The sequence below is a fragment of the Monodelphis domestica genome, chromosome 8 (genome assembly GCF_027887165.1).
Source record: "Monodelphis domestica isolate mMonDom1 chromosome 8, mMonDom1.pri, whole genome shotgun sequence".
NCBI classification, from domain to species: Eukaryota; Metazoa; Chordata; class Mammalia; order Didelphimorphia; family Didelphidae; genus Monodelphis; species Monodelphis domestica.
The window spans coordinates 187,616,025-187,643,639 of record NC_077234.1 but is presented as its reverse complement, the minus strand read 5'-3'; the positions used below and the strand labels follow the sequence as shown (position 1 = coordinate 187,643,639).

Sequence of the window (27,615 nt, the reverse complement as noted above, 5' to 3'; positions counted from 1 at the left end):
TTAGTAACAATGGAGATACTTGGTTTAACAGAATAAGTCTTGGGAACTATACATTTCTCCACCCTACTTAGTTTAACAAGATCAGGAATGCCTGTATCATACTCAAAGATTTAATTATCTGAGGAAATGGCCTTCAACAGACATGTGCAGAAAAAGTAGACAAACCCCTGGGCTGTCCTAAGTCAAGCTTAAGCTACCATTGGTACAGATGAGATGCAGGAAAGTGATGTAAAGCCATCTATATAATGCATGTCACTTGCTCTCTCTCCCTCTTTTCCCAGAGAGACGTCTCTGGATGGCAGTGTGCTAAGTGTTCTGACATCTTGGCACGGTGGCAGCTATTTGTCTGGGTTTTGGCGGTGAGTTTGCCCTTGAGCTAATTCAGGTTCAGGCATCTTGGCTGAGCCCTCTTGGAGTTCAGGCTGATTCTTTCCTCCTTCACACTCCAAACCCTTACTTTCTAGATCCCCAAATCTTCCCATCTGGTACAAGTCAGGTGGGAGAAATCCTTCACCCTTTCCTTCTCCCTTAATTTCTTTCCACTATATCAATTAAATCACCATAAATTTCCAGCTGACTTGGTTATATTTCTTTTATATTTAGGATATCCATGATGACCAAATAATTAACATAGTTTAGGTCACAATGCTAAATTATCCTTTACAGAGCCACGCAAAAGATTATGTCACCAGAAGTAGTACTGTATGTGAGCAATGCCACACTTTGCGGTGCCACCACATACAGTGCTCCTCTCACCACCAATGAAAGAGGTGCCCCTTCCGGAAGTGTTATGGGGACGGGATACATGGCCTCAAGGGGCCACATGTGACTGCGCAGGCCATAGTTTGAGGATCTCTGCTTTACTTCATTTCTTCTTGGCAGTTCCTTAGTGCTTAGGTTTTCTAGTCTACTCATATCCACAGTGCATCTCTCCTTTGCCTTCTAATAGCGGGTAAATGCTGTTACCAGGACTTAAACCCAAGGCTTCTGATTCAGTCATATATTGCCATAACCCTTTGCTTTTCATGATTCTATTATCATAATAGAAATAATTTACACATGAAATTTTTACCTTTGCTATGCCTCCATTGGAAAAGTATATGGCCACTCAAAACTGGACACCTTCTCAATACAAGTGAACAGATAAGGGTTTGGTAAGAGGGAAGAGAGACTCACTGGTTGGCAGAATCTAACTGGTTTTCTGCCATATAAGTTATAGCCATCTGATCAAAGACATTGAATAAGATGTTGGCCTCTAAAATTGTTCCTCTGCTCCATGGTTATGGGGTCATGACAGAGGATTGAGCTTTCAAAGAAACAATATTTATTATTATGAACAATATTTTTATTTTCATCTCAGTAGAGAGATAAGGAACTACAGAGCTGGAATGTTGTATATGAGGTCCCATTGTTGATCAGTTTTGTTTAAATGATTATTTTGTTGCCATAAGCAAAGATTCAATGGACAGGGATATAAAAAAATTACTTGCAACAAATATCATCAATAGAACTGTTAGAGACAATGGGGGAAAGGGCAGCTAGTTGCTCAGTGGATTGAGAGCCAGGCCCAAGACACTTCCTAACTGTGTGACCCTTGGGTAAGTCACTTAACCCCCATTGCCTAGCCCTTACCACATTTCTGAATTGAATTCTGTTTTACTCTTCAAAGGGAAGCTATAGCCCAAAACACATTTCAGTCCCTCCAGCCTTATCTTCCCTTTTTCCTAAATGCTAAAAGTGTGGGGAAGCATGGAAGAGAAAAAAAAATCCCTGAGTTCCCATTGAGGAATCAAACCCTGATCTTCCATGGGTCAGGCAGGGACAGTCACCAGTCCTATTTCCCCTCCCTAGTGAATGGGAGCAGGGGCTATTTGATCACTCCTGTTACAATGACAAAGATCAGACAGCAGGAATCTTATGTCCCCAGAAACTAGATTTACATTCTCACTCAAAATGTACACCAAGAGGAGCCGCTGGGTAGTTCAGTGGATTGAGAGCCAGGCCAAGAGAAAGGAGGTCCTGGGTTAAAATTTGGCCTCAGACCCTTCCTAGCTGTGTGACCCTGGACAAGTCACTTAGCCCCCACTCTTCTGCTTTGGAACCAATACACGGTATTCTAAGATGGAAGGTAAGGGTTTAAAAAGAATGTACACCTAGGCTTTGAGGGGCCGTGGTGAAGAAAAGAAAAGTCCAGGGTGACGACATTTGTGGGAATTTTAAGCTACCAGCAAACGGCTGCAATGTTTTGCTTAAATTAAGCTAAAAAGACATTATCGTATGGTGTGTAGAGGGCCAGTTGAAGTCAAGAAGAAGGAGAAAAGGAGATGAGAATAAGTATTTATTAAATGCCAGGCCCTATGCTAAATACTTTACAATATTGTCTCATTGGAGCCTCATAACAGTCCTCGAAAGGTAAGAGCTATTATTATCCCCATTTAACAGTTGAGGAAATTGAGGCTAGAAAAGGTTAAGTGACTTGCCCAATAGCCATTAAATGTCTGAGACTGAATCTGAACACAGATCTTCCAGAGTCCAGACACAACACTCTAGTAGTCACTGTCAGGGAGAACGGAGTTCAAGACCTGCTTAGTTTGCTTCAGGATTCTGTCCAAATTTCTACCTTCTTCATGAAGCCTTTAAAGATCCCTTCATCTTTTAGTGTCTTCTCCCAGTCCTAAACTGCTTAATGTTATTCCTTATTAACCTGGTTCCTGTATGGACTCATATATATCTATATATGCACATGTTGTCTCCTCCGATAGAATGGCAGTTACATGAGGACTGAAGATATTTCATCTTTCTCTGTATCTTGAGTGTCTATCACAGTACTTCAAACATGGTAGGAATTTGAGACATACTTGTTGTGTGACTGACTGATCCCACACTAACTTTGTAAAAACATCGAGGAAGGCACAAGTTCCCAGTGCTAAGTTGCCCACCTGCACCAGCGGAAGGAGCCCCTGCCCCAAGGGTTCTCTACCCCTAGGAAATCACAGTTCTGGATCCTCCCAACCCAGCCCTACCCTAGTATCTGTCCTTTATAAAGCCACACCGAGAAGGGGAGACACCTATGAGCACTTGTTAGCGCCAGTGCTTTAAGGACTACTCTTCCAAAGGTTAGTTTTCTAATCCTCAGCACCTAGCCTGGTACCAGGCACATAAGAGATGCTCCATAAATGCTTATTGATTGATCAGGATGTGTGGAAAACAGTTGATACGAGTATGATTTTCTTCTTTTTTTTAAGTGTGATTTTCTAAGACCACTGGAACCTATTCAAGCAATGGATTCCTTACAGGGACACTTGTCATAAAAAGCTGACCCCCCTCTGACAAGGTTCAGTGACTGACGTGCCCAAAGGAACTCATGATGAGGAAATTCCAAGGCACAAGGGAACATCATGATGAGCTTTGTCTATAATTAGGATGAATGGCCCTTCCACCATGAAAAACGGGAAGTGCTCCAGATCATTTTCATGAAATGAACCAGGTTAGTCTCTAAAGGAGCTGTTTCTTTTTCTGTGAACAGAACTTCACAATGAAGCCTGGGCTCTAGGCTGCCCACATCTGACAGCGACAGATGTTTGGATGTGGACACGGGATTCTTGACCTCCGAGGTAACTCAGCCAGGTGCACACCTACATTCTATCACACTGATTACTTCAAGCCTGCCTATTTTTAATCTCCATGATCTTGGCAGAGGGTTTCTTTTTTCCTTTTTACTCTAATTCTGAGAAGATTGCTGTCTCTCTGTAGGGCTGAAATTAAAACACACAGATGGAGGGAGTGCAGCAAAGATGGCAGAGTAGGAGGAAGCAGTACAGCACTCGCCTTCCCCACTACTCCAATATATAGTAAGAGCACTAAACTGAATAGTAATCAGGAAATCCAGGGGAAAACCACAGTAAGTTCTTTTTCTAGTCTAGGTCAGCATAAGGAAACAGGCAGAAGCTCGCAGGCGCTGGAGAGATTCCAGCCAGAAGGGTGGAACCTTCAGCATGAGGAATGAATGGGGACTAGCCTGTGTGATAGGACAAGAAACTAAATCATTCTGACCTCAGAGTTGGTTTGCTAAAACAATGTCGACTAAAGAGGGGTCCCATAGCTGGGGGAAGGAAAGAACTGTAGCCCTGTTTTAGGGCAAGCAGTAGTTGCAGAGACTGTTCCTGACTCCTGCAGGATGCAGGAACAGGGACCACCCAGCAGCTGCTATGTACCTTTGACCCCAGAGGATCATGACTCCAGGACAAACTGAGGATGGGACCTGAAGATGGACCTCTGCTCACTTATGACTGCTGGAATATTGAGGCTTCAGCTCAGGCCTGGCCCAGGCTCTATATTGGGCAAGGAGCAGAAATAGAAGAGAGCAATAATAGTCAATAGACAATAAATATTTATTAAGCACCTACTATGTGCTTTTGTGGGGAGGGGTCATCTAAGTGAAATAGTAGGTAGAGGGCTGAGCCTAGAGTTAGGAAGATTCATCCTTCTGAGTTCAATTCTAGACTGAGAAACTTACTAGCTGTGTGACCTTGGTCAAGTCACTCTACCCCTGTCAGCCTCAGTTTCCTCATCTGTAAAATGAGCTGAAGAAGGAAGCAGCAAATCACTTCAATGTTTTTGCCAAGAAAACCCCACATGGGATCATGAAAGAGACAGACATGACTGAACAGCAATAGTGTGCTAGGAAATGTTCTAAATGTTGAGGATAAAACTAAGAAAAAGAAACAATCCTTGTCTTCAAAAAGGCAGGAGAAAATACAGAAAAGAAAGCAGAAAAGGGGTGAGACATGCTGTTGGGCATAATATTCATGGAATTAAAGCCAAAGCAGAGCAGCTAATGGAAAATTAAGAATTTAACTGGCAAGTTCAGGGCTTTCTTTAAAGGAAGGCTTTGGGAGACGTTTTTGCTCTGACTTCCAGCCATCCACTCAAATGGAAGAAGCCTTTGAGGGTGTTGAAAAGGTGTTGAGTATCAAGACTAGAACAAACTCCATGATGATGAGATTTAAGATGACAAAATTATCCTGGGAAAAGCATAACGTTTGAGTCAAAACCAAGCAGAGGAGTTGATGGCAAATGAAGAATAGCAGTTACTGGGGTGTCTCAGATCCTCCTGAAGTGAGATGTCCCCAGCCCAGTCTGCATCCTACAATGGAGTAGCCAAGTAACAGACTTCATGGAAATTAAAATGGACCAAATGAAAATTAAAGGCTCAATGAGACAAGAAGAAATATTAAAAGAAGGACTGCAAAAATAGAAGAATGAAAGCTAATCCATATCTTTTTTTTTTAACTAATCTAGAAAACAGATCAAGAAAAAGTAGTTTAAGAATCATTGGGATTGGGGGTTGCTGGGTGGCTCAGTGGATTGAGAACCAGGCCTAGAGATGGGAGGTCCTGGGTTCAAATGTGACCTCAGACACTTCCCAGCTGTGTGATCCTGGGCAAGTCCCTTAACCCCCATTGCCTAACCCTTACTGCTTTTCTACCTTGGAATCAATATACAGTATTGATTCCAAGACCGAAGGTAAGAGTTTAAAAAAAAAAAAAGAAAAGAATCATTGGGATTAAAGGATTGAGCCAAGATGGTAGAGAGGAAGGAAGCAGTCACTACAAGTCAGTCCCAAAACTATAACTGTTCCAACAATGATCTAAGAATGCCAAGCTGACTAGTGACTGGGAAATTGAAAGAAAATATATAGTGGGGGACAGGGAGGTGGTTCAGTAGATAGATAGAGTTCCAGGCCTACAGATGGATGGTCCTGGGTTCAAATACAGCCTCAGATACTTCCTAGCTGTGTGACCCTGGGAAAATAAGAATCCCAATTGCCTCATCCTCAACACTCTTCAGCCTTGGAACCAATCCCTAGTATTGATTCTAAGATGGACGATAAAGGTTTTAAAAAAAAGAAAAGAAAAGAATCCATGGTGGTTCATCTGTCTAGCTAGACCAAGACCACAAATTCAACCTATGAGTGTAGGGATGTCCAGATCTGATCTAAGATGTGTAGCTCTAGCTGAGAGGGCTTACCACTATAATTAGTTGCCCTAATTAACTACGTGCTGACCCAAAAATCTGGTAAAAACCAACACATTCATCAATGAATCTGGATTAAAAGAGGAACCATATCCCCACTGAAATGAACTTGGTTCTATATAAGTAAAATAGAGATTTTAGAGAAAGAGAGAAAGTAAACTGCCCAGGTTTAGTAGAACAAGAAAGTAAAGTGAAAATAGAGAGAATTCACCAGTCACCACTCAAAAGAAACTACAAAACAAAAACTCCCAAGAATATCACAGTCAAAATGCAGTTTTCAGCTTAAAGGAAAAAAACCCTACAAGCAGGCTAGAAAGGAGCATTTCAAGTACTGAGGAACCAGTCAACATCACACAAGATTTAGCAGCTACCATCATAGAGGAACAGAGACTGTGGAATAAAATACTCCAGGAAGCAAAAGATATAGACCTCAATCAAAAATAATTTGCCCAGAAAAACTGACGATTACCCTATAGAAGAGTAAATGGACCTTTTATTGAAATAGAAGACTAGAGCTGAATAGAAAATTAGAAATTCAGAGGAATCAAGAGAAACATTTAAAAAGTAAATATAAGGAAGGAATTCAAATGGATACTGATAATCTTAAAATAAGAAAAGAAGGAGATGGAAAAAGAAATTTGCTTGGGAAGAAAGGGGGAGGAAGAATGAGGAACTTATTCTGTCATTTAATCAGGGAACTCAAATAGATACACAAATAAGGATGCCATGATTAAAGTAGGTAGAAATCATACAAGAGTTGGATACAGAAACACATTCAACTTAACAGAGGCCAAGAGAAAATGGAAGTGGATGGGGATGGAAAGAAGAATGTGAGGACACCCTTGGAAGTGAGAGAATTTGCTTGGGAACATATAAATGGATCAGGCACGCTGCAGAGAAAGGATCTTGCTTCAGTGAAGGGGTTAGGTTACAGGACCTCTAAGATTCCTTCCCATCCTGAGGCTATATGATTCTATTAAATCTTCAAACACATTTCATTTAGCTAAACCAGAGATACTCATTTTCCAACTAAGTCATTGACATTCTTGGTTCACATTACTTTAAATCTTTTGCTTATGTTTTCATTCTGCTGTACTCTAGTAGCATGTAGCCTGCCATTTATCAAGAGCTAGGAGGTAGAGAACTCTGAATTTCCCCTTCCATTTGCTGACTGAGCTATCCAGAAAGGTCTTTTGAACTAAAACAATTAATTACCTTTATCTCCTCCCAGGGAAGGTGTGATTTAGACAAAGAGAAAGCTTAAAAGAGAGGATATGTCAGCTTAAATAATGCTTACTTTTATGACTAAAAAGTAGTTTACATGAAAGATTTGCAAAATCTTTTACATACATTATCTCATCTGATTTTCACAACAACCTTGTTGTGTAGGTGATAGTATCCTGATTTTATTTTTTTTTTAAACCCTTACCTTCCATCTTGGAGTCAATACTGTCTATTGGCTCCAAGGCAGAAGAGTGGTAAGGGCTAGGCAATGGGGGTCAAGTGACTTGCCCAGGGTCATACAGCTGGGAAGTGTCTGAGGCCAGATTTGAACCTAGGACCTCCCGTCTCTAGGCCTGGCTCTCAATCCACTGAGCTACCCAGCTGCCCCCAGTATCCTGACTTTATAGTAGAAGAAACTGAGGCAGAGAGGTTAAGAGAGTTTCCCAGAATCCCACAATTAGCTGTAGCCAAATAATGGTCTATTTTCCAACTCTCCTTGAATAATAAATCCTACACAAAATTATGGAAAAAATTATGAAGCAAAATATGTCTTTTGCATCCTCAGCTTCCCTATTTCAAATATTTTCCCCAAATCATATCGATCCTTGAAGATGCAGAGGTATCCTTGGCATTTTTCTTCAAATACATTCAGATATGAATTATGACTACCTTAAAGTATTTTCCTAAAGGTCAAATAAGATCAGAGATACTTTATAATTGGAAAATATTCTATAAATGATCTTGTTAGCATAATAATAAATCAAAGTGTTGCCTCTTTTGGAATAATTTTCATTTTCAGTCTAATTTCTAATAAAAAAATGTCCTGATTAGAGAATCTCAGGCATTTACAAATAGATAAGGGAGGTACTGGATACTTAGAGATATGGGTTAAAGCAGGAAAACCTTTCTAGGACTCTTAAAATCACATCAGATCCACTCTATCTAAGGGTCCCTTCCTCCTAAAGTTGGTTTCCTGAAGGTTATTTCATTATTTGAAATGCTGAGACTTTCTAAATCAGACATATACATGTCTTTTTAAAAAAATCATCTATCATAATTTATATCCTTCTGCATGAATTTAAAGAATCTCATTCCTTCCCATCACTAGGAGACTGTATACTCTGGTCATTCTCCCTTTCTTTTTCAAATGCTTCCTTCCTTTTTTTCTTAATTTGGAATATTTCATTTAATTAATTAATTTAGAATATTTTCCCATCGTTACAAGATTCACATTCTTTCCCTTCCCTCCCCCAACCTCCCTTCCATAGCACACACAATTCCACTGTTTTACATGTGTCATTGATCAAGACCTATTTCCATATTATTGATATTTGCACCAGGGTGATCATTTAGAGTCTACAATTCCCAATCATATCCCCATCAACTGATGTGATCAAACAGTTGCTTTTCTTCTGTGTTTCTATTCCCACAGTTCTTTTACTGAATGTGGACATCATTCTTTCTCATAAGTCCCTCAGAATTGTCCTGCTCCTAGAGAAGTCCATTACATTCAATTGTGCCACAGTCTATCCATCTCTGTGTATAAGGTTCTCCTGGTTCTGCTCCTTTCACTCTGCATCAATTCCTGGAGGTCATTTCAGTTCACATGGAATTCCTCCAGTTCATTATTCCTTTGAGCACAGTAGTTTTCCATCACCAACATATACCACAATTTGTTCAGCTATTCCCCAATTGAAGGGCATCCCCTCATTTTCCAATTTTTTGCCACCACAAAGAGTGCAGCTATTAATATTCTTGTACAAGTCTTTTCCCTTATGATCTCTTTGGAGTATAGACCCAGCAGCGGTATGGCTGGATCAAAGGGCAGACAGTCTTTTAGTGCCCCTTGAGCATAGTTCCAAATTGCCATTCAGAATGGTTGAATCATTTCACAACTTCACCAGCAATGTATTAATGTCCCAATTTTGCTACATCCTCTCCAACATTTATTACTTTCCTTTGCTGTCATTTTAGCCAATCTGCTAGGTGTGAGGCAGTACCTCAGAGTTGTTTTGATTTGCATTTCTCTGATTATAAGAGATTTACAACACTTTTTCATGTGCTTATTAATAGTTTTGATTGCTTTATCTGAAAATTTCCTGTTCATGTCCCTTGCCCATTTATCAATTGGAGAATGGCTTGATTTTTTTGTACTATTATTTTAGCTCCTTATAAATTTGAGTAATTAGACCTTTGTCAGAGGTTTTCGTTATAAAGATTTTTTTCCCAATTTGTTTCCTCCCTTCTAATTTTGGTTGCATTGGTTTTATTTGTACAAAACCTTTTTAATTTAATGTACAAATGCTTTCTTTACTATAGCTTCTGTGACAGAGGCTGGCACTAAAGAAAAGGTGCCAGGCTGAAGAGTGTGTGAAACTGATCACCTCAATGGGGGAGGGGCCCCAAGAGATTAGAATCTTGAGGAGGAGAAGACTCTGGCTAGGAGAGGAGTTGCTCTTTCAGTTTCTCAGTCTTGAGAAGCTGAAGACAGAAGGTGGGAAAATACTTTCTCCTGAGGGTTACTCACTTTTCCTACTTGTGACTGGAAATCCTTCTCCTCAACACTTTCCAATTAAAGGGACTTTCTTAAGAGAAACCTGAGCAGACTTCACCTCAGCTCCTGTTGCCCAGGAGTGAGTCAACCTGATTTTCTCTCAGGGAGGCTCAGGCTCCAAGGTCTGAGTTCCCCAAAAACTCAAGAAGGGAGGGAATAGGGTTTAGATAGAGACTAGGACCCCCTTTCCCCACTTTCCTTTTCCCATTCTTCCCTCCCCATTATTCCTTTTGTATTACCTGATTGGGTTGACATTAAAAGTTATCTTTTCCCCAAGCTGAGTGTGAGTGAACAGATTAATGGGAGACCCTTTGGTCTCCAGTGGGGGGGGGGGAGACAGACAAGATCGAATTGAGGAGAACAGCTTTAGCTAAGGAGGGAAGGCAGAAGGGGGAAATATTCACACCCCCTCTCCTCTCTCTGAGCCAACCCTAAACATCAGCTGTCTCCCCTGTACCCCATTTTAAGAAGGGGGTCTCCACTCTTTCCCCCTCTCTATACTGAAAGTCTTAATATGCCCTAATCTCCCTCATTCTTAAAAAACCTTCACTAATTAGAAGGAAAGTGGAAAGCTGGGAAAATATTTTTACCACAAATATCTCTGATAAAGATTTATTTCTCAAATATGTAGAGAATTAAGTAAAATTTACAAAAATATAAGCCATTCTCCAATTGATAAATGATCAAAAGATATTAACAGGAAATTTTCAGATGAAGAAATCATCTATGATCATATGAAAAATACTCTAAATAACTCTTGATTAGAAAAATGCAAATTAAAACAATTCTGAGGTACCACATCACACCCATCAGATTGGCCAATATGACAGAAAAGGAAAATAATAAACATTAGAAGGAAAGTGGGAAAATTGTGACACCAATGTACAATTGGTGGAGTTGTAATCTGATCCAGCCATTCTGTAGAGCAATTTGGAACTATGCCCAAAGGGCCATAAAACTGTGCATTTCCTTTGATCTGGCAATACTATTATCAGGTCAGTATCTCAAAGAAATTAAAAAAGGGGTGGGGAGAATGACCTATTTATACAAAAATATTTATTGCAGCTCTTTTTGTGGTAGCAAAATATTGGAAATTGAGGGGTTGTCCATCATTTGTGATATATGGTTGTGATGGAATACTACCATATTATAAGAAATGACAAGCAGGATGATTTTGGAAAAACCTGGAAAGACTTACATGAACTGATGCAAAGTGAAGTGAGAAGAACCAGAAGAACATTGTATGTGGTGACAGCAGTATGTTTTGATGGACAATTGTGATGACCTAGTTATTTTCATCAATGCAGTGATCCAAGACAATATTTTTTTTGTCTGACTCTTCATTTTATTTATTTATTTATTTATTTTTCATTGTAAGTTATTTATTTAGTCAATTGAAAACATTGTTCCTTGGTTACAAGAATCACATTGTTTCCTTCCCTTCCCTCCCCCCACCCTTCCCATACCTGACGTGCAATTCCACTGGCTATTACTTATGTCCTTGATCAAAACCTATTTCCATGTTGTTGGTGTTTGCATTAGGATGTTCATTTAGAGTCTACATCCCCAATTATATCCCCCTCTACCTATGTAATCAAGCAATTGTTTTTCTTCTGTGTTTCTACTCCCACAGTTTTTCCTCTAAATGTGGATACTGTTTTTTCTCATAGATTCCTCCAAGTTGTTCAGGATCACTGCATTGCCACTAATGGAGAAGTCATTACATTCAATTGTACCACAGTGTATTGGTCTCTGTGTACACTGTTCTCCTGGTTCTGCTCATTTCGCTCTGCATCAATTCCTGGAGGTCGTTCCAGTCTCCGTGGAATTCCTCCAGTTTATAATTCCTCTGAGCACAATAGTATTCCATTACCAGCATACACCACAATTTTTTCAGCTATTCCGCAATTGAAGGGCATCCCCTCATTTTCCAATTTTTTGCCACCACAAAGAGCGCAGCTATGAGTAATATTGTACAAGTCTTTTTCCTTATTGTCTCTTTGGAGTACAAACCCAGGAGTACTATGGCTGGATCAAAGGGCAGACAGTCTTTTAGTGCCCTTTGAGCATAGTTCCAAATTGTCATCCAGAATGGTTGGATCATTTCACAACTCCACCAGCAATGCATTAATGTCCAGACTTTGCCACATCCCCTCCAGCATTCATTGCTTTCCTTTGCTGTCATGTTAGCCAATCTGCTAGGTGTGAGGCAGTACCTCAGAGTTGTTTTGATTTGTATCTCTCTGACTATAAGAGATTTAGAACACTTTTTCATGTGCTTATGAATAATTTTGATTTCTTTAACTGAAAATTTCCTATTCATGTCCCTTGCCCATTTATCAATTGGAGAATGGCTTGATTTTTTGTACAATTGATTTAGCTCTTTGTAAATTTGAGTAATTAGACCTCTGTCAGAGGTTTTTGTTATGAAAATTATTTCCCAACTTTCTGCTTCCCTTCTAATTTTGATTGCATTGGTTTTGTTTGTACAAAAACTTTTTAATTTCATGTAATCAAAATTATTTATTTTACATTTTGTGATTTTTTTTTCTAGCTCTTGCTTGGTTTTAAAATTTTTCCTTTTCCAAAGATCTAACATGTATACTAGTCTGTGTTCACCTAATTTACTTATAGTTTCCTTCTTTATATTCAAGTCATTCACCCATTCTGAGTTTATCTAAGTGTAGGGTATGAGACATTGATCTAAACCTAATCTCTCCCATACTGTCTTCATTTTTCCCAGCACTTTTTATCAAATAGTGGATTTTGGTCCTAAAAGCTGGGATCTTTAGGCTTGTCATAGACTGTCTAGCTGAAGTCACTTACCCCTAGTCTATTCCACTGATACTTTTTTTATCTCTTAGCCAGTACCAAATTGTTTTGATGACAACTGCTTTATAGTATAGTTGAGATCTGGGACTGCAAGGCCTCCTTCCTTCCTTGCCATTTTTTTTCATGATTTCCCTGGATATCCTTGATCTTTTGTTCTTCCAAATGAACTTTGTTATGGTATTTTCTAATTCAGTAAAAAAAGTTTTTGGTAGTTCAATGGGTATAGCACTAAATAAGTAAATACGTTTGGGTAGGATGGTCATTTTTATTATGTTAGCTCGTCCTAACCATGAGCAATCAATGTTTTTCCAATTGTTTAGATCTAGTTTTAATTGTGTGGAGAGTGTTTTGTAGTTGTGTTCATATAGTTCCTGTGTGTGTCTCAACTGATAGATTCCCAAGTATTTTACATTGTCTAGGGTGATTTTAAATGGAATTTCTCTTTCTAATTCTTGCTGCTGAGATGTGATAGAAATATATAGAAATGCTGATGACTTATGTGGGTTTATTTTGTATCCTGCAACTTTGCTAAAGTTGCTGATTATTTCGACTAGCTTTTTAATTGATTCTCTAGGATTCTTTAAGTAGCCAAGACAATCTTAAAAGACTCATGATGAAAAATGCCATCTGTCTCCCAGAGAAAGATCTGAAAGAGTCTGAATGCAAACTGAAACATACTAAATTTTCCTTACATTCTTTTTTTTTTTAATTTGAGCTCTCTTCCACAAAATGACTAATATGGAAAAGTGTTTTACACGATTGCACATGTAAAATCTATGTCAGATTGTTTACCATATCACAGAAGGAGGAGGAAGAGGGAAGGATAGGGAAGTGAAAAGAAGGGAGAAAATTTGGAACTAAAATTTTTTTTAATAAATGTTAAAAAATTGTTATAGATATAATTGGGGGAGAATAAAATAGCATTTGACACTGTATACCACCCTACCCTTCCCCGAGTTTCTGTGATGATACTTTCTCCTGGTTCTTCTCCTGCCTGCCAGACCATTCCTCATTTTGTCTTGCTGGCTCATTATCCATATCACCTTAAGATTCTATCCTGGACCTTAATATTTCTCTTGCTAACCCCAAGAGCTCCCTTAATATTGCCTATCGTATTTAAGCAAATGATTCTCAGATCTACTTATCTAACCCCTATCTCTCCTTCAAGCTTCAGTACACTCTATCCACCCCCTCTTTCATCTCCCTCTATTACTACACTAATTGCCTATTGGAGACTTCAAACCAGATGTCCTAGAGACATCTTAAATTCAATATGTCTAAAGCTGAACTCGACGTTTTCCCCCTTAAGCCCTCCCCTCTTCAAAAGGTTCCTGCTTCTGGCAGAGGCATCACCATCCTTCCATTGTCTCAGGTCCATAATCTTGGCATTCTCCTGGCCTCTTAACCCCCTCTCAACTCACATATATGATATCATTTGCCAAGTCTTGCCATTTCTAACTTTGTAAAACCCAACGCCTTCTCTTCACTCACATTTAATGCAGACTCTCCCCATTCTAAACACTGCTGCCAGAGTTTTCCTTAAACACAGATCTGACCCGGTGACTGACCTACACTCCCCCAGCTTCACCCCCCATCCAACTGCTGTGGCAATCTGTTACTTCTAGAATAAAATGTGAAGTCTTCTGTTCAGCTTTTAAAGTCCTACATAACCTGACCCCAATCTCCCTTTTTAACCCACCCCCCATCCCATACTGTATGATCCAGCCAAGCTGGCTGAAAGAGAGGGAGGGAAATATTATGATCCCTGAGCGAGTCAAGGTCATACAACCTGGGTGTCAGAGGCGGAATTTGAACCTAGGCCTTCCTAACTACAAAGCTGACTACTCTGCCATGTGATTCGTTTTCAAAAGCTGTTTTGAAATATTCTGGGACTCCATTTGCTCATTTTGTAAACTATAAGGCTCATAATTCCTCACTCCCTATTTCACAGAGTTGTTAAGGAGGAAAGTGTTTTGTAAGGGTCAATAGGAGACCTTTATTACAAATATCTCAGAAACGCTCAAATACGTTTGTTCCATAATTGGAACGCAGTTCCATAATTGTATTGATATGGAAGGATGTGCCTTCCAATGATGCCTACAAACACCTCAGTCAAACTTGTGAAAAGAACATGTACAAGAGTTACAGGAAATAAAGGAGTCACATTTTCAATATATATATTTGACAAGCCCCTGTTAGCTACTTCCTATTCTATATATTTCATGATGATAAAAATAAGAATGGAGGAAAAAGGAGGGTGTCTATGATGCAAGAATAACAGACGGACTCATTCCCATCCTAACCAAAACCCACTCAGTGACTCAGAGGCCAGCTGTGTGTTTTCACCAAAACCAAATGCAAGGGATTTAGGATTTAACTAGCCTGTTGATTACTGCATCATTTAGAAATAAATCTATTTGCACAGTTATTTTCTGCTTCCAACCTCTTATACTTTTTTAATCCCATTTATCTTTTGAGCTATAGTAGGCACAGTTAGCCTCTGTAATAAGAAAGGTGCTGATTGACATTCGGGAAAACAATTTATAACTCCAAGGCAATAGAATTTCAGCAGATATGAGAAACCAGTTGTGAAAAAAAAAATCCTTCTTTCACTTTGAATCGTATGGGCATTGCCAAGTCTTATTTTAAATCTGAAAATGAAGCTATTTTTGCCATTTAGTGTATCCCATCTAACCAAGCTTTTTAAAACACATGCCAAGAATGTCATTATATTAAAGGAACATTTAAAATTTACTCACAAATGGAAATTTTGCCTCACTTTTGGGAGAGGGGCCAGTATACGAGTAATGTATCTTCCAGAACCAAAGTTATTTTTCTGATAGTATATTATAAATGGAGAGGTGATATGACTTAGGGGACAGCAGGTCAGGAAACAGGGGGTGGCTCTCATCCCCTCTTGTTAGATGTAGAAAGGGCAAGGGCTGGCGGAGTAATGAAAGAAGGAAATGCTCAAGATCATTTTTCTGGAGGATTTATATCCTAAAAGAGTCAGGATTTGTTTAGGAAACATTTATCTTACTAAGATTTCTAAAAGGCTTAGTTCCTTATTAAGGCCATAAAATATGGACTCTGCTGTGCCATTTGGAAGACATCCAGACAAAACCTTGATCCAAGAAACCCAGGAGTGTGATTTTCCACAAATGTGTGTGGCCGTCTTCAGACTCAACACAAAGCCATTCCACATGGTGAAGGTAATATTAGCACCATGCTCAATATACCTATGACCTTAGTGGGGTTGGGGGGAGGTTGTCCATAGATTGACTGAGCATGACAGACAACAAAGCTAAGAAAAGGAGCTTCCTTAATGACCAAATTCAAAGACTTTTTTAAGGTCCTCATCCCTTATCCTTGTAAAAAATGGAGATTTGAACCCTGGACTTCAATTCCCAGAAGTCCTTGGTAGCTCCCAGAGTTCCCTGTAATCCCACTGAGATCCCCACCTGGACGAGATCAAAACTTTTATTTAAACTGGCTGTAAAGCCTATTGAGGTCTCTTCCTGTACTTGGAGATTGCAAGGATGTAGTAAGTGAAATTGAATGAGCCTTTCGGCCCTTCTAGCCACGTGCTTTCTATATTCGTATTTTCTTTATTTCTTAATCTTTAATAAACCTCATAAAAATATAATAATTTTAGCAGAGAAACTAAAATTTTTAATCTTAACATCCTGGAACAACAGCCTTTGATGCTCTTTTAACTTTCATGATGTTGCTCTCTTCTGGTTCTTTTCATTTTTCAGTTGTACCTAACTCTTCATGACCCCATTTGGGATTTTCATGGCAGAAATACTGGGAGCGGTTTGCCATTTCCTTCTCCAGCTCATTTTACAGATGAGGAAAATGAGGTTAAATAAGGTTGACTTGCCCACGATCAGTGTTAGTAAAGTGTCTGAGGCTAGATTTGAATTCACAAAGATGAATATTTCTGACACCAGGCCTGACTTTCTATCCACTGAACCACCAAAGCTGGCCCATTCTTTTCTTAACATCATGACAATTCATTCTCTGGAGATGAACATTCACAAGTTATTTTTTCAACATTAAATCTCTAGCTATATAAAATGTTCCTTGGTTCTACTCATTTCACTTTTCATTATCTCTTGTAGTTCTTTCCAAAGTTATAAAAATCTTTTATTGAGCTCCTCCCTCTTCTCCCCACACCTTAGAAGGCATCCTCTGGCAAAATATGTATTTATTGTCTATTTAGTAAAAGTAATAAAATATGTGTACATACATGTATATTAATTAGAATTACTATTAATAAAAATTTTGTCTAAAGTGAAAATTTTATATATGTTTTTTCATATTTCCACTTCCCAGTTCATCCTCTGGAGGCAAACATTCACAAGTTATTCTTCAAATATTAAATCTGTAGCCGTATTCAATGTTCCCCTGGTTCTATTTGTTTCACTCTTCATTATCTCATATAGTCCTTTCCAAATTTTTAAAAAATTCACCCATTCATTGTTTCTTACAATACAATAGTATCCCATCTCAATCATATGCCACAATTTGTTTAGTCATTCTCCAATTAATGGATATCCCCTTGATTTCCAGTTCTTTGCCCCTACAAAGAGAGCTGCTACAAATATTTTGGAACATATAATTTCTTTTCCTTTTTCTTTGATCTTCTTGGGAAATAGACTTAGTAAAAGTTCTCTATATATTTTCAATATGAGATCTCTGAGAGAACGTCTATGAAGTTTTTTTTCTTAATTTTCTGTTTTCCTTCTAATCTTGGCAGCTTGTTTTATTTGTACAAAAACTTTATCCATTTTACATCTCACAATGCTCTCCAGACCTTCTTTACTCATAAATTCCTCTCCTATCCATAAATCAGATAGGTAATATGTTCCCTGATCTTCTTATTTGCTTACAATATTGCCAATGTTTAGACCATGTCTCCATTTTTTTATCTTAAATCTTAATGGCATAAGATTTTGGTCTATATCTCTCCCTTACTACCTTTCTGTCATCCCAGAAATTTTTACCAAATAGTGATTTCTTATCCCAAGAGTCTGGATCTATATTTTTGTCAAATACAAGATTACAATAATCTTTTACTATTGTTTGTAGTATGTCTGTTCTGTTCTGACCTACCTTTCTATTCCTTAGCCAGTACCAGATAGTTTTGATAATTACTGCTTTATAGTACAGTTTAAAATCTGGTATTAGACCTCCTTCCTTTACATTTTTTCATTAGTTCTTTTATATTCTTGATCTTTTGTTCTTCCAAATGAATTGTTATTATTTTTTCTAGCTCATTAAGATAATATTTGATAATTTGATTGGAATGGCATTGAATAGAGTAGTGTGGGTAAAAGTATCATTTTAATTATATTGACTCTGCACATTCATGAACAATAATATTGTTCAAATAATCTCCAAATATTTAGATCTGATTTTGTGTAAAAGGTTTTTTATTATTATGTTCATGTAGTTCCTGGCTTTGTTTTAGCAAGTTTATGTTCAGATATTTTATTCTATTTGTGGTTATTTTAAATGTTGTATTTCTATCTTTTTATTGTAGGACTTTGTTAGTAATATATAAATGCTGATGATTTATGTGAATTATTTTCTAACTTGCTACTATACTATAATTATTGATAGTTCAACTAACTTTTTAGTTGAATCTCTAGAATTTTCTACATAAACCATCATGGCATCTGCAGACAGAGATAGTTTTATCACCTCTTTACCCATTCCTGCCATTTCTTTTTCTTTTCTTTCTGCAACTGCTAGCATTTCTAATGCTATGTTAAATAATAATGGTGACAATGGGCATCTTTTTTTCTCTCCTGATCTTATTGGGAGGCTTCTGGCTTATCCCCATTACAAATACTACATGTTAATGGTTTTAGGTAGATGTTTCTTACCATTTTAAGAAAAAATTCATTTATACCTATGTTTTCCAGTGTTTTTTTAATAAGGAGTATTGTGTGTTTTATCAAATTTTTTTTTTGCACTTCTCAAAATAATCATATGATTTTATCCATTTTGCTATTAATATAATCAATTATAGTTTTCTTTATATTAAAACACCCCTACATTCCTGGTATGAATCCTGTTTGGTCACCATGGATAATCTTTGTAATGTATTGTTGCAGTCTCCTACCTAGTATTTTATTTAGGATTTTTGTGTCCCTTTTCAGCAATGAAATTGGTCTGTATTTTGTTCCTTTATTTTTGCTCTTCCTGGTTTAGATATCAACACCACATTTGTTTCATAAAAGGAGTTTGGTAAACCTATCACTTCAAATAATTTATTTAATATTGGAATTAGCTGATATTTAAATGTTTGATAAAAATCAGTTGTGAATCTACCTGATCCTGATGGGTTGTTTTTTTTTTAATGAAGTTCATTTATAACCTGTTTGATTTCTTTTTTCAAAAATAGATTTATTTGGATATTCTATTTTATCCTCTGAAAGGCTAGGCAGTTGATAATTCTGTTTCATTGGCTCCTCTTCTTCTATGTCCTATATTTGGGCATTACGCAAGACTACCTTTGGTGTGTTTCTTTCCCTTGGTAATTTCATCCATTCCCAAGTTTCAACTATCACTTCTATATAGTGTCAACATGGAAATCTAGAAGTCCCCAGTTTATTTAGTAGGGAAGTAGAAACCCCAGGTTTTGACCTTGTCACAGGAGAGTTTTCCCCCTGAAGAAAGGCCCTACTTCACCTGACAATAGACAATCTACTTCAAGTGGGTGATAAACCCAATCTGAAGTCAAGAGACTGTTTGGCTCAGTAGGTAGTGCATCAGTCTCACAAGCTGAAGGTTCCCAGTTGGTCCAGAGTCCGAGGGTGTGATATACTGGGAAAGGCTTCTGGAGGCAAAGAGTTACTTGACTTCAGATTGGGTTTATCTCCCACCTGAAGTGGATTGTCTATTGTCTGGTGAAATGGGACCTTCCCTGGGGGGGGGGGGGGACTCTCCTATGACAAGGTCAAAACCTGGGTTTCTAGTTCCTGACTAACTAAACTGGGGACTTCTAGATTTCCACATTGACAATAGCTAACCCCAAATAGTGTCTCCAGCCCTGGCTTCTTTTGAGACTTTTGCTGGACATCCCCACTTAAATGGATTGCTGACACCTAAAATATAGTATGTCTAAAATTGAATTTATCACCTTCTCCCAAAATCATGTGTCCCCCACACTCCATAATTTTATTTGTTCTGTTGATGTGCTCTTTACTCTCCAAAGCTAGATACTTCAGAATCATTTTTTATTGTTTTTCAACCACCATCTCTGATCAGTTGCCCAATCCTATTGATTCTACCTACCTCTTTCATCTCCCTCTATTACTACACCAGATCAGATTCTCATTACCTCTCCCCTAGACTGCTGTATTTGTCTCCTTAAGTCTCCCTGTCTTTCTTCTTTCCCCCTCTCACCTATCCTAAATTTATTTTATTATAGATTTAATATCCACAAAGAAAAGCAAATAGTCAAATATATGAAATAAAACCCATGCTTTGAACAAGGTGGAACCATATGTGTTAACAAACAAAACAAAAGGAAATGTTTTTGTTCTTTGTCTCTTTCCAGATCTGTCTGAAGTTCAGGTACCTCCGTTTTTGTTTTCTTTCAAAACTATGTTTATGATTTAGTGGCTCCCTACTGCCTATAAACTCCTTAGCCAGACACTCCAGGCCCTCAAAAATCTGGTTGTTCTCTACTTTTCCAATCCTGGTACATACTACTCCCCTTTAAGCACTCTATACATTTCAGTCAATTTAAACTACTTGTAATATTCCAATCTTACTGTCCTCTCTCTCTTCCCTCACATGTGGAATAATCTCCTCTCATATTTTTACCTATTACAAGTATTAAAATCCCCATAATCCTTCTCTCACAGGATAAAGATCAAATGAAATAATCTATGTAAAGCACTTTGTAAGGCAGTTGTTTTATCACTGTTGCAGAGGGAGCACTAACAGAGTTGCCCTCCCTGCAGGCTAGCCTAGTTGTTTTCCTTAAAAGATAATGAAAATGTTCTTGAAACTGAACTGGCTGAAGGAACTAAAGGCTCTATGTGGGGACCTCACTCCTAGTTGCCTGAATGCAAAAAGCTAGGATCAGAAACCTGATGCTTGTCCTGCAGTTGTTCTCAACTGAATCAAAGCTGTCTTTAATCAATATTCTTGATGTATAGTCTTCCTAGGCTACGGCCAAGTAAATCTCCCTTTGTTAACTGTCTGGCCATCTAAGAAGATTTCATTTCATTTCTATATTGAACCTAACCTACCTGGAGATGGCTTAAACCATTAGCCAGAGTCAGGCCTTTCCTACAACCAGGATTTTTATTGAAATTCTTCCTTTCCTTAAAAGCTCATCAGATAACATCTTCCCCCCTCCTCCCCCAAGCCTTCCCTGATTTACATAGCTATAAATTTCTCCTTCCTTAACCTTTCATTCTATTCATTTTGGCATGTCCTGTGCACTTAATTATGATTATCTAGGCGTTAGTTCATCCTCCTACTAGGTAATTTTCTTCTATTTCTTCTTTATGTCCTATATGTCAGAGTATCACATATAGTACACACTTGATAAATATTTACTAAAAAAATAAATAAATTTAAGATTTGGCACAGTAGGGAGTGTCAGTCTTCCAAGCTGAAGGTCCCCAGTTCCATCCTGAGAAGGAGGGTGTGATATACTGGGAGAGGCTTCTGGAGACAAGGAGGGTCATTTGACATCTTAAGGTCTCTTGTTAGTCTGAGGGGCAGTGAAGCAGGGCTTCCTCTCATAGGACAAGGTCAAGCTGGGGTTTCTAGATTCCATGTTGACAAATGAGATCACCAATCTCAGTGAAGAAACAAACAAACCCCCCATAACAGAAAGCATCTATAATACACTATTTCATTACACAGCAGTGACAGAATACTTCAATTCAGAAGACACGTCTGCTGCCTAATAGTTTGTAACTTTGGCCAAATCATAGAACTTAAAACCCATTTTCTGCTTCTGTATAAAGGGGCAAATATTGCTTGCATTATTAATAACTTCAAATGTAATTTTCTGGATAATGTATGGGAAATAGTTTGACATAGCAATGTAAAAGTAAGTTATTAATGATAATTATTGTACAGGTCTGTGCTGAAAGGAAAGAACTTGCTTCTCATAATGTTATGGGCCTCGAGTACATGGAAGAGGATGGAAATGACTGGGAGACAGAAGACAAGCCATGCACAAGTCAGGTCTGTTAGGAATGGAGAGCCAGCTGAGATAGACCCGCTGGGGACTGGTTAAGTGGCAAAAATTTCCTGAACTGAGCAAAGTGTGAAAAACACCAAAATCTGGTGAGATTATGTTGAGTGTAAATGCTGAAAGGCTAGATGGGCATTTTCAGACCCGCAGAAATTGAATCTAATGAATAATCACTTCCCCCAGAGAAAGTAAGTACAAGGGAGAAGAGGATGTGACCTTAGCCCATATTCCCAGTTTTATGTCCAAATATTTACTAGGAATCTAATGCTTGAATAGGGGACTAACTTACTCCTTAGGGAGAACTAGAAATGAGCTAAATTCAGATTTCTAAGATGGAAATTGGGGCAAAAAGTAGAGAGGGGCAAAAAAAAAAAAACCTGTATCAATATAATTATAAAGAATTTCCCCTAGTCTGAAACTGCTCCTAATAATACCACAACCACCTAACATTTGTAATACACTTATTTTATAACTCTTACCTTGTGTCTTAGAATCAATACCTTTTTTTCCCCACAAAAAATGGTTTATTTTTGTATCAAATCTTCTTATCAGTTCTGAGACAGAAGAGCAGTAAAGACTAAGCAATTGGAATGAAGTGACTTGCCCAGGGTCACCCAGCTAGGAAGAATCTGAAGCCATATTTGAACCCAAGTCCTCCTGACTTCAGGCCTGGTGCTCTGTCCCCTGAGCTATCTAGCTGTCCCAATTCTATTTCTTTTGGATAAAGTATACTCATCTAAACTTGTATGAGTATCACCAGACAACCTGGCCTTTAAAAGACCAGACTCCACTGCCCTAAAGTTAGAATTATGTTGAAGATATTTCTGCTTAATATCTATTTAGAAGGCTAATTGCAAACCATCTTGAAGCTCAGCATAACCAGTTCTGATTCTTACTTTGCCAAATCAAATCCATTTCTTCATTTTTACCTTTTCTCTTCCTCTCAGGGACAAACTCTGATCCTGGATCCCCATCAGAAGAGTGGAGAAGAGGAGAGAACGCTTTTCTTTGTAAAACATTTACTTTTATTTACCTGTTTGGAGTCCTTGTCCAACTCAAATTACGCAGTAGAATTAGGTCATCTGTAAGATTAAGCTCTACACTTTGTTTCCATTCACTAGCATTTTTTATGTTCCCAAGAGAAAGCTTCACTGGCTTAGAGGTGAAGTTGAGTATTTCAGGAATGTGAACCAATACGATGTTCCTTCTGTAACCCAGACCTGACAGTCTTATCAGCAATATATTTTTTTAAGTTATCCATTCTGTTTGGGAACAAGCAGCTTTATTATTTCACTCTGCAACCTTTCAGATAAACATTTGCTGGGTGTTCTGGTATTGACCTGACCACTCATAAATTCCTTTGTGATAACTTTCTAACATTGCTCTAGGAGTTACATTGTAAATTTTAGTTTAGTCATTTTTAGTTAACTAATTAATAGTTCTTCCCCCCTAAAATTAGATGTATTTTTGTATCAAATCTTCAGCCACTCGCTGCCCTATTTCCCCACTCCTTAAAGTACAATAGTAGGGGGCGGCTGGGTAGCTCAGGGGATGGAGAGCCAGGCCTAGAGATGGGAGGTCCTAGGTTCAAATCTGACCTCAAGCCCAGCTGTGTGACCCTGGACAAGTCACTTGACCCCCACTGCCTAACCCTGACCACTCTTCCGTCTTGGAGCCAATACACAGTACACAGTACAAATGCACAGTATTGGCTCCAAGACGGAAGGTGAGGGTTTAAAAAATAAAATAAGTACAATAGGAGTTCGTCACATTCACATGCCACGACCTCTTCTGCCACTCCTCGAAGGAGAGACCTGATCAAATGGAGGGCTTGGATGACCTCTGGGTGCCCCTTCCCCGGTCCTGGTCCTACGTTCCGCGGTAAATGAAGGGTGACCAACGCACACAGATCCGGGTGGTGTCTGTGCAGGGGAGAGAGGGGGAACCGTGCGCCATCTGGTGGCGGATGTCGGAACTGCAGTTCCTATTTCCTCAAGCCCCGGTTCCTTCAGGAGTCACAGAAACATCCCTGGGGTGTCGCCGCGCAATTGTGCAAGTAGCCGCTTCTGCGGATGGAAGCACAGCTGCTTCCCGATGATGTTGCTGTTGTTCACTTGTTGGGGCACGTCTGACACTTCCCGCAACCACGGACCAAACAAACGGTTCGCAGGGTTTCTTGGCATCATTGCCAGATGGGTAACAGATGGGTTTGCCATTTCCTTCTCCAGTGGATGAGGGCATACAAAAGTGACTTGCCTAAGGTCACACAGCTAGTTAGTGTCGGAGCCATCTAGCTGACCCTGACATAAGTATTTAAATATACACGTCTTTATTACTCATGAAAATGAACATCTGCCGGTCCTTCAGCATCAACTTAAGGAAGAAGCATGATCAATGAGGTAGTCAAAATTTCTTCTGAAAAGACAGCCTCCCTCATAGAATCCCAGGGAACAAAATAATAGTGAGCTGAAATATTATGGTCTTCATTGACTCTGGCTCACTATCTAATTTCTTCATCCGTCCTGACCCTGGGGCACCTTGGGTACATGGTCACCAGCTTCTGACATCTCCCTAACCCACCCTGCTGCCCTTGGTCAATCAGATACAACTATTTTACACACTCACTGAAAGAACCTTTCTAAACTGGCATTTCCTTTGTGAGGAACTTCTCAGTAAGTCACCACTTGAATCAAAATAAAGAATTAGGCTGAGTTTTCTTGCTTCGTGTTCATCTATCTATCTGAAGCACAGAGGCAGCTAGGTGTCTCAATAAATAGAGCACTGGGTCTGGAGTCAGGAAAATCTGAGTTCAAATCCAGCCTCTAGTAAGTGCCTTAATCCACTGAAGAAGGAAATGGCAAAGTACTCTAGCATCTTTGCCAAGAAAACCCCATGTACCATATTGGTGTGCTACTAATGGTCCACAGAGTCCTGAAAAGTCTAAAGCAACTGAACAATTTATCAAAGTAATCAACAGAGGAAAGGGTTGGTTTGCTTGTATTGTTTCTTGGGTGACTTCTGCTGATCATTCTGTGAGGGAATCTGTATTTTCATTGGTTTGCTTCCTAGACCAGATCACCACTGACAAAGCTAATTTAGGTAATTACAAAGTATTTAATTATAATGAAGCATTAATTATTCAAACCCAAATCTTACTCTTGCCTGACTCATCCTGGTGAAGATCTGGGTTTCCCTCAGTATAATCTAGTTAATTAATTCTCTAGCTTTTTTTGCATTGTCTAATAAATTATTCGATGTGAGCAAAAATAAGGTATCAAACAATCAACAATTGTTTATTAAGGATCACAGTAATATGTTGTGTATAAGACACATAGTAATGGGTCAGACTCTTCAATAGAAGACATAGATACAAGCACAAAGAATGAAATTATTTCTGCCACAAAGAGCCAGCATGGGGATTATTACCGAAATACATTATATAGCAATGCAATGATCCAGGACAATCCCGAGGGACTTATGAGAAAGAATGCTATCCACAACAAGAGAAAGAACCATGGGAGTAAAGATGCAGATGAAAAACATATGATGGATCACTTGTTTATATCAGTATAGGATTTGGGGTTTGGGCTTTTTAAAGATTACTCTATTACAAAAATGGATAACAGAAATGGTTTTTGAGTGATAATGCATGTATAACCTGGTGGAATTGCTTGTTGGCTCTGGGAGAGGGGAGGGAAAGAACATGAATCATGTAACCATGGAAAAATACTTTAAAATAAATTAATTTTTTTTAAAAGTACATTAGCTCAACACCATGTCTGTCCTATACAAAGAACATGCTCCATAAGGTCTTGCTAACAATGATGATAAAGTAGGGAAATTGTTATATTTAATGCAATTTGCCTATTCTTGGTCTAATTTCTAATCCAAAGATTCTGTTTCCTTCTTACGCCCTTCAGTGTTTAATATGATGTCTCCTAAAGCTTCTGTACAAGATTTCCAGGTCCAAGATTTTCTTTGTACTGTTCCCTTCTCAAGTGTGTGATAAAAATGACCTCACGCTTTGATCTGACTGTTCCAGGAAGCAAATCCCAAGCATACAAGTTACCATTGGAATCATTGAAGAGGACAGGAAATTTAGGAATGGATGAGTCTCTATTATCTAACAGAGAAATAAATGACTGGCAGGACCTTGTGGTCCCTTTAACCTACTCGGGCGCATATAACATTTAAACCCCCTAGGACTCTCTTGTTTCACCTTGAAAATCTCCAAAGATGGCACCTCCACAGTTCTCCTCTGTATCCAATGTCATTTTGACCACTGCAAAGTAGTGAGGATCAAAGAATCACATTTCGAACTGAAAGGTACTTTAAAAGTATGGTCCAATCCCCTTATCTTATAGATGTGAAAACTGAGGCAAATAGAGGTCAAACAACTTGGCCAGTGTGCAGAAAGCAAGTTTCTGAGGTGGGACCCAAACTCAAATCTTTATAGTAATAACAACTAGCATTTTGGGAACGCACTTTACACGTCCTCTCATTTCATTCTCACAATAACCCAGGTAAATAGTTGCTAATATCAACAGATCAGGAAACTAAGGTTGACAACAGGTAAGTGACGAGCCCAAGGTGAGGTTATAATGGTTCTAGTTCATTCAGTTGTGTTCTAGTCTTTGTGACCCTGTGGACCATAGCATGCCAATGCTTCCCATATGATTTTCCTGGCAAAGATGCTAGAGTGGTTTGCCATTTCCTTGTCCAGTGCATTAAGGCAAATAGATTAAATGATTTGCTTAGAGTCCTACAGCTATCTAATGTGTCTGAAGCAAGATTTGAACTCGGGTTTCCCTGACTCTTAAGTCTGGATATTGATATCCAAGTCTGATATTCTACAGTGTTATCTACTAGTTTAATTTTGCTTTATTCCTGACCCAAGCAAGTCCTGTGACCTATACATTCCTTTTTTTTTTAAACCCTTAACTTCTGTCTTAGAATAAGTACTAACTATTGGTTCCAAAGCAGAAGAGCCCAAAGAGCAACTGGGGTTAAGTGATTTGCCTGGGGCCATACAGCTAGAAAGTATCTGAGGTCAAATTTGAACCCAGAACCTTCTGCCTCCAGGCTGACTATTTACGGAGCCACCTAGCTGCCCTTTCTTTCTTCCATACAATCGAAATCACTCCTGCCTTTATTTTCTCTCATTCAGGCTCCTGTGGAGGGAGAATAAATGTTCCATATCCATTATAGAAAGCAACTTCTTATACTTGGAGGAATAATTATATTACTCATTAGACATTTTTTTCTGGTTACTCTAAATAGGTCCAAGGGGCTATTTTTAGACCTATCAATCATACTTGTGGGTGACATCCTAGATTCACCATGCTAGCAATTTAGGCATGAATATAAGGAATTCTTTCTCCTCTTTTTCATAATCTTTTCTCAGTGCACCACCCCTGCCTTATTCTAGCTGAACAAAGCTCCTATCTTTTCATAATCATCATTACTATGTGAGGATAGGAAGTAAGAAGACAGAGAATGTTACTCTGAAAGAAGCATCAAAATGAGGAGAGCAATAGTCAGCCCTATTCCCAGATCACTTATTTGTAATCAGGATTGGATCAAAAAAATCTGTCTGGCTAAGTGCCTATCCCTTTATCAGGCAATATGGATAAGGATGAATGGAGTTTTATGACTATATGGTTTGAGTGTGAGGTTGGGTAAGTCTCGATTGAATGTTTGCTGTCTATGGTAATGGAAGACAACAACAACATGA

The 27,615-nt window shown here is 38.6% G+C and overlaps 1 long non-coding RNA gene across 1 annotated transcript; it reads left to right on the top strand.

Annotated features, from left to right (window-relative positions):
* The first annotated feature begins 612 nt into the window (after nt 1-612).
* LOC130455838 (uncharacterized) lies at nt 613-26,253 on the top strand. Its single transcript, XR_008914016.1, has 6 exons — nt 613-770; nt 2,763-3,116; nt 3,246-3,487; nt 21,764-21,871; nt 22,829-22,891; nt 25,802-26,253. It is a non-coding gene; the product is annotated as an uncharacterized LOC130455838 (long non-coding RNA).
* The last annotated feature ends 1,362 nt before the right edge of the window (nt 26,254-27,615 follow it).